At 37.4% G+C, this 13034-nt stretch overlaps 1 protein-coding gene and 1 long non-coding RNA gene across 3 annotated transcripts in view; one reads left to right on the top strand and one right to left on the bottom strand.

Annotated features, from left to right (window-relative positions):
• The window catches only part of FMN2 (formin 2), a 381203-nt gene that overhangs the window by 312617 nt on the left and 55552 nt on the right, over positions 1-13034 (top strand). The window lies entirely within an intron of this gene.
• The window catches only part of LOC122212106, a 66583-nt gene that overhangs the window by 824 nt on the left and 52725 nt on the right, over positions 1-13034 (bottom strand). The window lies entirely within an intron of this gene.

The raw sequence follows: 13034 nt of genomic DNA, 5'->3' as shown, positions 1-13034 counted from the left end.
CTTACTACAGAAGTTCTATCCTAGACTATGGTGTCGAGACAAGGGGGCTCCCTTCCTCAACCCAGGCCCCTTTTGCAGGGTATAAGCTCTCCCCCAGCAGTGGCAGATTAAGAATATTGGGCCCCCAATTTTTTGTCCCAGCTTATTATTCGGGTAAGGGTTCTGCATACACCAAGAAGTGCAAGCCAAGGAGACTAGGGGCTATCCAGTTCCTGCTTGGAGAGCAAAAGTCTCACTTTGGGACAAGTGGGCCACTGCCCCACCTCTAGTTTTAGCTCTTGTGCAGAGACACTGACATCCTACCCAGAGGTCTGCAGGTCTGTCTGAGAGGACTTACCTTTTTTTGGAACAGAGGAGAATTTCATGCCTAAATGTTTGTTGAAAACAATGGAGGTCTTAGTGTAAAGCTGTTAAGAGGGCACTCACAGCTCCAGGATTCAAGGAGCAAAATGGTCAAGCAATCAGAAGTTTAACAGAAAGAACCAGAAGAGAAGTATTCTTCTGGGATCACAGTCTACCCTAGGGTTTGGAAAGGCTGTGCATAAGTTTACTAGGCTGCACTTACTCATGAGGCATCAGACCAGGATGTGGAGCAGACTTGGAAACATTCCCCAGGATGCATACAGATCCATCAGCAAATGATATAAGCCTGCCTGGCACTAAGAGCTTCAGCACAATCTCTGACCAGTCATTTGCTGAACAATAGCTATTCTAACCCAGGGGCAGCTTTTAGGATGCTATGTTTAAAATAAAATCACACATATGCCTGGCAATCTGGAAGTACACCAGCCTCAGCTGAGTTCACTGCTTTTCCTAGAACTGTGTATGTGAATAGGCAGAAGCATTTCTTCCTGATGTGATGAAGGGGTTTCAATTAAGCCAAGCTGGCTGGCTCCTCTCCCACAGCTGAGGGAATGGTGGATTTGACCCAGATTCTGGAGTCTTGGGTCTCCTTCCCAGCTATGAGGCTTTGACCATTTTGTAAACCACCCCATTCCCACCTCTGGCAGTAATCACCAAATGCTCTTTCTACCAGTGTAAACTTCTTGGGAACCCAAGGCCTCAGGTGTTTACAGTTTCTCTTTGTGCTTGAATTGGCCAGAAACCCCTCCATCTAACCCACCCCCACTTCACACACACACACACGCGCGCACACGCACACACACACACACACACACACACACATACTTTAAGGTGAAATGCCAACTCTTCTCACTCTCTGATCTCTGTGAGTTGCCTCAGCAAGGCCCCTAGAGGAGAGCCACAAATGTGTATTTGGACAGATAGCTTCTCAGTCTCCCATTTCTCCCATTACCCCTTTATTTTCTGTTTACTATAGGTTATTATTATGTTCTATGTGTCATATTATTAAGCCGGATGTAATCCATTTTGGAGGTAAGATGATATATAAACACACTGATCCTACTTGGTCTACCTATTTAAATCCCAGCAAAGCTGAACTTCTTCATTTCCCTGAACTTGAGGCAGCAAAGACACAGGTTGTACGAATATATTGAACGCATCTTAATCAAAGGAATTTTCTTGTGAGGTCCTGTTTTTATCTCAGTGTTGCTGTTACAACTCAAGACGTTTGAGTTTTACTTTGTACCCTATCATAAGCGGCCCAGTGACAAATGTATGTGCTTTCCTTTTCAGAACTAGTTGAGAGTCATTTACAGGTAATTGTGACAGCTGGGTCACACTATAAATGTCTCACAGAACATAGCGTGATGGAACCCTTCTGTTTCTCAGTTTTTGAGGTAATTTAGCATTCCATGCTCCCACCACAGTTGCTAAGAAAGAAGGCAAGCCAGTTCGGTGGACAGGGCCCAGACAGCTCTACCTTCGAATTGCAACTGGAAAAACCACAGAGTGGTTGGGGCTTAGCTTCCTTGTTTGTAAAAGGCATATCACCTCATCCTTTCTTCTATCTTCCAAGGCTGTAGGGACAGAATACCTTGCTTGTTTTTTGCAGTCTAAAAAATTTCCTTAAATGAGGCGAGTAAGAGGCCTTTACTAGAAAAGTATATTCATGAAAATGTTTTGTAAATTACACAAACTCAAGTTATCAGCATGCTTTGAAAGGAATTATATACTAATTCATCTCTATATTTGAGTGCTTACAAAGAAAAAAAAGTCTTGGCTTTTAGTTTAAAATGGATAAGTGAACTTTTATCAAGATACTAATTAGAATTTTTTTCTGGATAAGTGAACTTTTATCAAGATACTAATTAGAATGTTTTTCTATAGTGGAATATTATGGATTTTTTAGGTCATTTTATGATTTCCTAACTAAATAAAAATATTCAAAAGAAACAATGGTTATATATTTTTGAAGAAAATCAGATTTTTTTTTTCATGTTCCATTTGCTAGCGTGATAGTTTTATATGCTAATTTTGTCTGTTTGCCACACATTTTTACTTTTAATCTGAGAAGTGGGACTTTATGTTCCTATTTCACATGAACACAAATGTATAGTTTTTGGATAGTGAATAGTTTAACTGAACTCTTCAGTTCTCCCAGAAAGTGAGACAACTGAGCAGATGATCTTGAACCTTACCCAAAACCCAGATACAAATCGGATGAACATATTCTCATCTTCAGATGATTTCCCTGGGCAAGCCAAGCTATCATATTGTATTACAAGATGGATTTCAGCAGACTCTTGTTAAGGTTGCTTGCATACACACAGTATGTGTTTATTTCAGCTTCTGCTTTTATTTTATTTTTAATTAACATAAGTGGCTTTCTTTAATTGTGGAAAAAATATCACCAGACCAAATATGTTGTTTTTATTTTCCCACAGAATTACTCAGTGTCTGTCTCAGCTCATTAGCAGGGAATGTAGAGATTCTGAATTTGTCTAATAAGTGGCCATTCCTTCATATTTCTATTTAAAGAATAATGAGAGTTGGAATTATAAAATTGGCTTCTGATACTCAGAGATACTTATTTTTAAATTGTGGCTAACTTCAAATTTTTCTTAGATTTCTTCTATTAATTCCACTGGTAAAATACGTATTTTGTGGTGAAACTGGCTTTTGAAATAGAAAAAGAGCAGATTTTTGAAGCGGTTTGTTTCAGCTATCAGTTCCTTTAGTTTCACTAAATTTATTATTCTGGCATCAATAAGCAGATGGAAATGACTAAAAGTAAAATTTGAATTATAACTATTACATTAGGTGATTAATCTTTGTCAGTTAATTTACATGATGTTCTAGATAAAGGAAACCAAGCTGAGAAAGGCATAATTAACTTGTGGCACCTTTTATGAATAATGGAAAACTAAGTAATTTGTTTGCACCATTTCTTCATTTTAAAAGAACTATTTCACTATTCCAGGAAGTTTGTCATTTTTCTTACATTCATTTCAAGATGTTTGTCTTTTCCAACAGGACATATATCCTACTGAAATTTTTTGTAAAGCTCTGTTTTCAAAATTGTTTCAGAATGAAAGTCTCCCTCCCTCCCCCCATGAGCTAAAGACAAGAGAAAGAGTAGAATGTAGCTAATCTTATCATAAGTGAGACAACAGTAAATTTGTTAAGTAGAGAAGCAATGTTTACAATCATACTTACAGAATTAGTAAATTAATGTGCTTTATTTGGTATTATGATGTGATGAAGAATGATTGTATAGTTTTAACACACACTTAATGTACCTCATACTACCAATCTTTTTTTTTTTTAACTTTTAAATAGAATACACTAGTTCTCCTCCATCCCCCATTATATATAAATAAAAACAAAGGAAATTGCAAACAACCAGTGATAAAAGGTGAGAAACAGTAGGGGAAGAAAGCACATTTGTGAAAGAATTTAAAATCACACGTTTAAAAAAATAAATACTATTTCTGCGTGTAATATTGCTTGAGTGGTATTTTACCAAAGCCAAGATTGCATAACAAATGAGTTGAAATGGAAAATTAATCTTTCGTGCAAAATAAAGACAAAATGAAGGAAAGAAAGAAAAGGAATGTTGGTTCCAATTGTTTCATATAGTATGTAACTGTTCATTTGTCATGGGAGAGAAAATATTTAATCAGTCCTGAAATGATGCACACATACTTTATCATGTTTAGTGACTTTTAGAGTGTCAGTTTGTAAAGTGTTTATCCAAGGAATGGACTTCTGGCACATGGATAAAATGAAAAGTGAAATGTTTAGTTCATAATAGGCATATTTTCCAGAATCTTTCTGAGTAACTATCCGGAGATGAATAGAAAGACTACAGGTCTGTGTTTATCTGGCTTATGCTGGCAGACCAGGCAGGCTCCAGCCTGGTATTAAAACTGAAGTGACATGGAATGTCTTTGCAAAAACCCCCAAACAATTACATCATTCTCTTAACAATATTGATAAAGTAAAACAAAGTTGGAGTTTGTTATTTTCCAATTTGAATTTCTCAGTTAACTGCTTCAAATCCTGCCAGAAGGTTTACCATTTGGAGGCCCACGGGAGGAAGATTCCTAGGATCAGTGGTGAGAAGCTGTGTTCCATACCTTTCACATTCAGGCCAGGTGGCAAAGTTTAGGTATGGCACTTTTCTTTGTACAAAGGGATTTTCTTCTGTGGCTGCATTATTTAAATTTTTATAAAATCCACCGATTTTCAATAATGCGGGAGCCTGTGACACCTGGTACAGATTTGCTGACCTTTGTCACTTATAAAAAATATTCTGAGGTATTGGTCTCTCCTGAAGGTTTTTGTTAGCTTTTGTGTGTTCTGGATAGAAGGATTTTAGGAACTTCTCCCTCAGAGTTTGTTATGTTTCTTTTCAACTTTGGTTGCTAATTGTGAAGGGAAAAAAATACGTCACAGAAGTACTGCCCTTTTGTAGAGTTTTGTTTTCAAAATAGAAACTCTTCCATGTTGTGTAGAGTTGAAAAGATCTTCTCTATTCCAATGTTCAAAAATATGTTTGGGCCTTGTATAGACTAAAGTTTTTCCAGGAGCTACCTTCTCTAACTTGATAGAAGTTAAAACTCCTAAAGTTTTATCCTCTCTAACCAAGAAGAAGACTAACGAAATCACCACAGTATCATTGGGGATTGGGATGACTATGTTCTCACAGGAAGTGGGAAGGGTGAAGACAATTCAAGAAAGACAGGATATGCTATTTTGACAACTGTTTTATATTTATATTTTAAAAAATAAAAATTAGAAATGGTAGTAGTTAATTTAAGTTAGCAGGTGTATTTAACAGTAGTATCATGACTAAAATCCACTGGGGTTGAGAAACTATGTTTCTACGACAGTAGCTTCTAGAAAAAACAGTCGACAAAAATGAATCTAAAATCACTTTCAGAGGGAGGAACAGATTTTCTGAGTAGAACGAACTAAGAAAAATGGAAACGTTCTAGGTGACTTCATATATATACACATTTCATAAGGCAACTGAAATCTGCTTTAAAAGATAGTCATTAGAGGGCTCATTTCATGACCTGTTAGAGAACTACCTTAAATTGTTAACACCGCCAAAGGGATTTCTAAGAGGCCTGGAGTCCAAGGTAAAGGTAAGCAACCTCAGAAAGGGTGGGAATGAGACAGGTAAGTGCAGGTTCCCTGGCCATGTGTCTAGTAGAGTGGTTAATAAATCCAGGTTTACTCCCACCTCCCCCCCCCCCCTTTTTAAAGTTGTCTAAGTTAGGCAAACTTATTAAAACTTTCTGTAGCTCTGTTTCCTCATTTCTAAAATGAGAATAATAGAACAGTGCCTAGCACGGGATAAGCATGAGATAATTACTTGATGTTATTGTTACTTCACGAAGTTTATCTTAGTGACCCGCTAATAGTGGTTCAAGTTTGAATTTTCTCTACAGTGATTATTGCAAATTCTCAAAAGGGTGAACCTGATTGACTCCTAGACAGGTTGGCATGGGGGGCCCCAGCATGGGCTATGGATGAAGCAAGTTTTCTAAAGTTAATAACCAGCAATATATGGGGGTACCTGGGTGGCTCAGTCGGTTAAGCATCTGACTTAGGCTCAGGTCATGATTTCGCAGTTCATGGGTTCAAGCCCCGTGTCGGGGTCTGTGCTGACTGCTCAGAACATGGAACCTGCTTCAGATTTTGTGTCTCCCTCTTGCCCCTCCCCCAATCACACTCTGTCTCTCTCTCTCTCTCTCAAGAATAAATAAATATTAAAATTAAAAAATAACCAGCAATATATGAAAATGAAGGTTGAAAAGAGATAATTTGGTGAATAGTGAATGAGCTTTTGTAAATTGATTTTTTTATGTGTGTGAGAACTTCTACATTATAAAACATATCATCTTCTTTTTCATTGCCTACTGTTGCTTGTATCAGATATGGATAAACTTACGTGAAAAAGAGAATTAAGATTTCTTTGACTAGTGCGCTCCCCGTTTGTTCTGAAATGCAACATTGTTACAGACTGAGGCCGGTAGAAATCACAGCAGCATTTACCTTGGGGATTTTTAATCTGAGGTGGAGGAGGGACATAAGTGTATACGTTCTGGCCCCACTGAACATATATGTTTGCAGAGAGTCAAGGAGGAAGATAACAACTACCTCTAGGCCCATGGCAAGCTCATTAGTCTTTCTGATCTTGGTTTTCTTCATTTATTATGATAAGTAATTGTGATCCTATAAATATTGTACTTAACACAGTAGCTAAACATGCAGTATGTGTACAATAAACACAGCTTTCTCCCAAAGAGTATATGCATTTTTCTACTTTTCAAACAGCAGTTTCTTTTAATGGTTCACAGTTTTCCACAGTTGCTTCCTTCCCCAAATAATATCAACCCATCTGGGTGAGACCACAAGGTCACACTCTTACTCCTGGTCACACAGTCTCCTAAACAGAAACATTAGCATATTTGCAATGAAAATATATTTTAATCCCTCTGGTAATACTGTGGTATGGAAATTAGCATCTATACCCATTTCTGAAAGAGTAAGATTATTATTGGCACATAAAACCCTAGATTAGCATGAACAGATGTAGGTTTTGCATTCTACTTCTGGGAAGTTGCCAAACCTGACTGTATATTATTTAGCCCACTAAAACAGTTCCCAAAGTAACTGGGGATTATTTTTAAATGTTACGAAAATATATCCTTACAAAATAATTCATAAAGTCTTTTTTATTTGTTTTTGTTTGTAGTTTTTACATTGTTTAGCAATAAAATCATGAGTCTTTCTGGGAAGAAACTCATGAATTGATCAAAATTCTTTGATTTGAGGATATTGAAATCAAGTTAAAGAAAATGAGAATAAGTGACATGGTTTTCAAGATTAATTTTAAAAATGCATGAGAAACTAGACCAGAAGATTCTTGACTTTGAGTTAGTCACAGTAAAGAATCCACCAGGAAGAGCATGTAGGATGAAAAAGGTGATAAATGATCAGAAAATAATTAAAAAAAAAAATTTTTTTTTTAACATTTTATTTATTTTTGAGACAGAGAGAGACAGAGCATGAACGGGGGAGGGTCAGAGAGAGGGAGACACAGAATCTGAAACAGGCTTCAGGCTCTGAGCCGTCAGCACAGAGCCCGACGCGGGGCTCGAACTCACGGACCGCGAGATCATGACCTGAGCCGAAGTCGGACGCTTAACCGACCGAGCCACCCAGGCGCCCCGATCAGAAAATAATTTTAATAAATAGAAAAAAGGAGAAAACCAGAAGCTGGAGATGGTAAAGACATTGCAAACACTATTATTGCATTTTTAAATTTTATTCTAGGGTGTTGTGAGTATCTAATAGAGTATTATAGCCATATTACTTTTTTTTTATGACCTGAAATATAGACGTCACTCTTTTAAAGTTGATTTTAATTTCAAGCACTCAATGACAGTTGAAAGCATGGCTCCATATTGGTAATAGAGATACTTTGTAGTCGGTTATTTAGAGAACGTAAAATATTGGCCCATTAAAAATAAGAACCAGAAAATCATTGTTTCTGACATTTCAACTGTGAATCACATTTCTGGTTTAAACAAAAGAAAAAAAGATCAAAACCCCTTTGTACCTTCAAGTCCACAATCTAAAACTGGGCTGCTTTTGCTTCTGAAATCGCTCAGATCCTCCAGTCATGTCTCTGGGGAAACAGAACCTTGTAGGTTGACATATTTTCAAAATCTGTGTTAAGAACCTTTTAATTTTCTATTCTTACTTACAAACATATAATGTAGATTTCATTTTTTTTTCAAAATTCATGCAGCTTATCTTTCTTTTCCCCTTTAGTTATATCCCATATGTTCCTGATTAGATAGGAATAAATTAAGATAATATTCCAAACTTCTCAACTGTATGTGAAATATGTGTGTTGTCACCTCTGCTATTTTAAGTGGCTAAATCATGTTCTCAGATATAGGCTTACAACATTTCAACCTCATTTTAAAAGCAACCTCTGTAGTTTGGATATATATTTGCATGGGACATTTTACATTTCCATACTGATGAAAGGCTTTTCATACACAGGCACTATAGGAAATGTGAGGTTCTGTTTTAATGGGTTGTGAGACTTTAATTCCTAATATAAATACTTGCGGGCAGGGGAGCATCCCTTCCCTGTCCTTCCCAGTAACTTGTACAAACACCGTTATTCAGCGTTGTAATAGTTGTGTAAACCCCATAAATTATCTTGCATTATAGGATTTAATAAAAAGTGCCCAGACAATAAGGAAGACAAGTAGCAAGAGGTTAAATAGTGATAAATGTCTTTATTGGTTTTCCAAACCTGCAGTTGTTAAATATTATATTGATTTAAGACACTTGCATCCCCCCCCCCCCCCATAATCTGTATGTAGTTCAAGGTCAGAATGCACTAGCAGTATGCATACCTAAGTAATTTTTATGCTAATTTTTAGAGGAGTAACTACCTACTCTATTACTATTTTGAACACAAATTTTAAAAACTAATTTTTAAGAAAGCTAAAGGTCAGAACTCAGAACTTTATAGTTTATTTCAAGTATAATGTTTAGCATTTGGTGCAGAATAAATTTAGTGATGTTAATTATAATATTTAAAAGACAGTGAGTGAAGGATGAGATATCCTGCCTCCCCAGTAATGGTATATAATTTAGGGAAAAAAGAGAAAGTCTGCAGCTAGCTGATATGCAATATATAAGATACTGACATTTAAAAAATAATTATTTCTCAATTCCATTCTTAAAAAGATATACGTAGGTCCCAGCTTAGAAGCAAAATACTACCATCAACGTTTCTTTGTTTGCAATTTTTTACTGGGTAAATTTAACAACCTGAAAAATTGACAGTCAATGACAGAGCAGCAAAATGAAGACATTTTGAAATAATGAAACAAGGTCTTAGAATTCAGATGGGAAATTAACCTTAGGATAATGAGGTTTTGCTGGAAGTTGATACAGATTTCTAAAATTCTGCCTCAGGTCATCAACCAAATAAACTGCAAAAGGATTAAGTAAATAAACGTTAAAATTGAAACTTTAATGAGAAGAAAATATTTGGAAATATTTATAGGGTTTAGAATGGGGAAAAGTTTGTAAGCATCATACCCTCAGAATATCAATGTTTATTTTTGTTACTTATTTCTAAGTGAATCATTGTTTGTTGGTGTTCTACTAAGTAACAAATTACAGAGGATACATAGTAGTCAAGTTAGTTTAGGAAAGTGTTTCCAGCTTATTGTTGTCCTCCTATTTTTCCAAGAATATACTTCCTCTCTAGTTCATTTCACTTTTTTGTTAACTTTTATTTCTTTTAGTTATAAGTGTAGACATAGTTGAAAAAGTCAATTAGTACCACAAGGCTTATAACAAAAAACAGCAGCCTCTGCCCTGCCCTCCCCTATTCCCTCTTACATTTCTCTTAGCTGTTTCCTCTGATATTTTCTGCCATATTTCTCAATCATATCCTGTATTGCTATGTCATTTTTCATTAAGTTAGCCATTATCTACTAATTTACAATAATGGTAGATGAGCTTTTAGTTCACTCTTATCCCCATCCCATTTTTTTTATTCATCTAACCTGCATATTGCAATTTTTAGTTGAATTTTAGTGTTTGCTTAATATCGCTATTTCAGTATTATTTACTGCAGTATCAGAGTGTGTGGTATGGTTGTTTCTTAAATGGTTTTAATTTTTTTTCTTGAAGCTTAGAATTTTTTTCATTTGCTTAGTTTTCTCTGAGCTTATTTTTAATTATTCTCAAATACTCAACCATATGTCCAAAGCCCCTCCCAACACTATTTTCCACATGGTCAAGCATGTCTAATAATCCATGTCATTTATTTTTATTTTCCTCCTTGAGCTCTTCATCCTCTTGATACAGTCTGTGTGGGTTTCTTTGAGGCTGTTGCTCAGATATCATCCTGAGTTGGCCGTCAGCTACTCTCCTTTGTTGGATAGCTCTCTCTCAGACTTTGTGTTTTTCTTTCTTTTGGGTACCCACCTCCCTTTTTGGAAGAGGGAGTACATCCTACAGTACATACTTTTAGAACAGTTGTCTACAGGATGATGTTTTCAGACATGCAATTTCTCAAAAATGTATTCTTTCCTCACTCTTAATTGATACCTTATCTAGACGTAGAATCCTAACTTGAAAATCATTTTCTCTTAGAAACGCAAAGTCATAATTTCTTTCTCTTCTACATTTCAGAAGTCTTATATATATTCTTATCTGCAGGCAATCCTTTTGTGTTTGATCTGTTGTTTTTCTCACAGGAACACTTAGGGTTCTCTCTGTTGTGGTGTGAAAGTACACATCTTGGGCCCTTGCATGTGCCTTTTTTACTCTGCTGGAAAGTTGGTGAGTTTTTTTCTATTTGTTGTCTCACTGCTGTTCTGGGGTTGGTCTAGAAGGATCCTCACGTTTCTGACGTGGGGGACTAAGATGGTGTTTCTAAACTGAGATGGGGATAGAATGAAAAGCTTGAGGTGTGTATAAGTCAACCAGAAGAAATGACAAGCATGTGGTTCAGTGTTTGGGTCTGAAGCTCAGCACAGCTGGAGGGTGCACTTTGTATGTCATCAGTGTGGCATACACTAGAAGTGGAAACCATGAGAGTGTGTAAGATCACCCAGAGATGGTGCCCCCAAAGATCAGTGGCCTGGGACCAAAGCCACAGAAAAATACTACATCTGAGGTGCTACTAGAGGGAGGGAGCACATAATGGAGAGAGGTCAACTCAGAGCAGTAAGAAAAAGATAAGAGAGCGTTATGTTACAGAGGTCTTGGTAAGACAAAGGTGGCAGGAAAGCCCAGCAAAAATTATGCTGTATGGCTAAAGACAAAATATCTGTTCATTTTAGTGATGGGAAAACAATTTGTACTCTTATCAAAAATAGTTTTATTTGAGGGGCGCCTGGGTGGCTCAGTCCGTTAAGCGTCCGACTTCGGCTCAGGTCACGATCTCGCGGTCCGCGAGTTCGAGCCCCACGTCGGGCTCTGGGCTGATGGCTCAGAGCCTGGAGCCTGCTTCCGATTCTGTGTTTCCCTCTCTCTCTGCCCCTCCCCCGTTCATGCTGTGTCTCTCTCTGTCTCAAAAATAAATTTAAAAAAACGTTAAAAAATTAAAAAAAAAAAAAGTTTTATTTGAGTTTTGACCCAGTTTAGTATTGGGTCAGAAGCTGTATTGCAGTGGGCTGAAGAGAATAAGAAAGTTGAAACTGAGGCTAGGGTGCTTTTATCAGAAGTTTGCAAAAGGACAGAAAGAGAGAGACTATCTGGAATATAGATGGGAGTATGTGGCCAATTTTTCAAGTAACTTGATTGCTGTGCCTGAAGATATAGATATATCTCCATAACTGGAGAGAGTGTCCACATTTTAGGGTAGACAATTATTACAATAGCAACAAAACAGAAGAAAGCTATGATCTAATTGCTGGCAGGTGTGAGGGAGTTGGAATCATGGAAGGAGTTGAGTAACTATGAGTGATGTCATGAACTTCAAAAAAGGTGTGGCTCAGTATGGGAACCAGTGGTTGGAAAGGGCACTACAGGACAAGAAATAAGGAGACTCCCCCTCTTGACTTCCTGAATTTGGAAGGGTTTGGAGACAGGGAAATGTGAGGATTCCACTAAAGAGCATTATGGGTGACATAGTATCATCTAGTGAAAGCTGTGCTTTTATTAAGAAAAAGACAGCAACTAAACATATTGGAGAAAGAAAGTGTGGGACTAGAAATATGACTCCCCACCCCCAAATAAGCAGGAATCCAGAGGGCTTGAGAATAGAGCTGGTAGAGCCAGTCAGTGGTGAGTGTTATGGAACTCTAATCCATGGGGACATAGGTACAAGGAGAAGAAAGGGAGTTGAGGTTGGAGGGGCTTATACTGAGGAAGACAGTCTTGTCTGTCAGTGATGAAGAGTGAGCTGGAGGTTCATAATAGCAGCACAAGAACTGAGAGCTTCCTTGGCCAAATTGTTTTAATGGTGAGTGCTAATAGGATGACCATGGTTCATCATGGAATATGGAATATGGATGACCATGGTTCATCATGGAATATGGTGATGGATATGGAATATCATCCTCTGCAACTTGACCTCTTGAATTTGTTGGACTAAAGATGGGCTAGAAATGGCCAAGAGAAGTGGGTCCTGACTGGTATTTTTGGAAGAAAAAGGGCAGGTTTCCTCTGGATGAGAAAGAACAGGAGAACAAATAGATGAAGAAGTTATCTTCAGGCTGGACAACACAACAGAGGAAGGCTGTCAGAGTTACCCAGTGCTTCTGTTAACCTTACAATGAAGGCATTTTTTTTTCTGAATGTTCAGAAATCATAGGAGATAGGCCGCATAAAAATGGGCTAAAAATGATATAATATTTCTTTATGTTAAAACTGCATTAGTGTCTTCAAAAATGTCAGGAGGCCAAAGAATCTATTCAGCTCACAAATATTTCTATGATAGTGCTTATTTTCCACCTCAGCAACTGCCATGAAGCTTCTTTCTCACTCTTATAAAAAAGGCATTCCAGGGGTGCCTGGGTGGCTCAGTTGGTTAAGTGTCCGACTTCAGCTCAGGTCATGATCTCGCAGTTCATGCGTTCGAGCCCTGCATCGGGCTCTGTGCTGACAGC

Source organism: Panthera leo, chromosome F3 (assembly GCF_018350215.1).
Source record: "Panthera leo isolate Ple1 chromosome F3, P.leo_Ple1_pat1.1, whole genome shotgun sequence".
Lineage (NCBI taxonomy): Eukaryota > Metazoa > Chordata > Mammalia > Carnivora > Felidae > Panthera > Panthera leo.
Note: the sequence above shows the minus strand (reverse complement) of the source record. Positions and strands in the feature narration are given on the sequence as shown.